The sequence below is a fragment of the Eulemur rufifrons genome, chromosome 19 (genome assembly GCF_041146395.1).
Source record: "Eulemur rufifrons isolate Redbay chromosome 19, OSU_ERuf_1, whole genome shotgun sequence".
NCBI classification, from domain to species: Eukaryota; Metazoa; Chordata; class Mammalia; order Primates; family Lemuridae; genus Eulemur; species Eulemur rufifrons.
The window spans coordinates 105,754,749-105,756,504 of record NC_091001.1 but is presented as its reverse complement, the minus strand read 5'-3'; positions in this window follow the sequence as shown (position 1 = coordinate 105,756,504).

Genomic DNA, 1,756 nt, shown 5'->3' with positions numbered 1-1,756 from the left:
TATTTAACTGTAAATTTTCAAATCCTCAAATCCTTTATGAGGTAGATAATATTAATTCCATTTTTTATTAAAAATAACTGACATTCAGAAGGTTAATTAATTTCCCCACATTACACAAATAGCAAGAGGCTAAGCCAAGTTCTGGAGTCTGTTCTAACTCTGTCCATGATGCTCACTGACTTTACTAGATGAGTTTTTCTGTCTTTATAAGAAGTACAAACTGAGTATGAGGCTTATCAATATACATTTACTTTAAGGTGTAATTCTCAGTCAATTGGCCAACATTTTTAGAAAATAGTAAAATTCATTCCAAACTACACATGTGCCTGGTTTTATGACAGATAATATTACCTCTTGGATAACATTTATTCTTTATGCCATCCCTATTTAAATAGTATTATCCCATTTTATCATTAGGGAAAAGAAAGCTCAATGAATTTAAATATGACGACATAATCCTGGAGCTTAGATTTGAACACATGGAGTTGCATGGGTCTAAATTTCTTGCTTTTTCCAGAACACACAACCTCCCTCTCTCAGAAGTTAATGAGTAGAGGGTCACCTGAATTGTGTGCTTAAGTAGAGAAAGCATTTGTTTTTCAAGGATTATACTTACAACGTGTACTTGAGAAAGCAATGAAAGAGTACAATTATTATACTCTATTAGTGAATTTTAGTCAAAGGTCTGGCTTACAGCAGAGTGTAAGATTTTATGAAGGAAATGTACCTGATGGCTTTTCTTTCTGTACTAAAAGTGGCACAGGACATATAGCCAAAAACCCAAGATCTATCTTTTATTTAGTTTATTATTAATTATTGCCGAAATTCATTAACTTCTTCTATGTGTTATTCACAATGTTATATGCTTATAGACAGTATGTCATTTAATCTTCAAATTCAAATTTTTTTCTATTTTACCTTTCTAAAGAAACCAAAGTTGGGAGTCCTAAGTAGCTTGTCTTAGATAACTTAGCCATTAATAGGCCTAAAAATTTATTTTAAGGCAGACCTTGGAGATCACAATGTGGCATCTTGAAATAGTCATGGTATCTTGGGCAAGCCACTTAACTACTCCAACTTCCTGTTTCTCAGGTTATAAATTGGTAATAATAGTATCTGCTCTGAAGCCAGAATAAAATGAGATCATTCAGGTAAGAAGGAGAGCATGAGAGGAACAGTTAGTATTATTATCAGATATAGACTTTGGTAACAATGGTCCTTGTCATCTTATAATTGTATGAGAGAGAGAAGGCAGCATCATGCACCTTAAGAGTATCCTTCAGTTTTCCCCTATGAGATTATGTCTGCCGAGGAAGAACCCCACCTTCCATGAATCTATTGCTGATCCAGACATTAATTATGTGGCCCAGGCCTGTAAAAGAGGAGCAAGAAGTGCTTGACAGAGGGAAAGGCATGTAAATCCTCCCTGGGGACCAGCACAACTGTACGGGACTCCCAAATGCAGTTCAAGTCTCTATTCTCCAAGACATATGATGCACCTCTGGGCATATGTTCTCAAAGGGGTGTAACCCAAGCCAACTGAATCACTTTCTTCAAAATCCCTAAAATATGTGTTTAATTTCAGAAGAAAAATCATTTCATAGTGGCACAATGGGATAGAATGTTGAAAAGTCTACATATAGGATTTTTACATAGCTCAAAAACAGAAACTGGGCTATATATTATTTGCATGAATGAGTGGTAATTATAAGATAAAACATAAAGACAGACAATAGGTATCATAATATACTGTTAG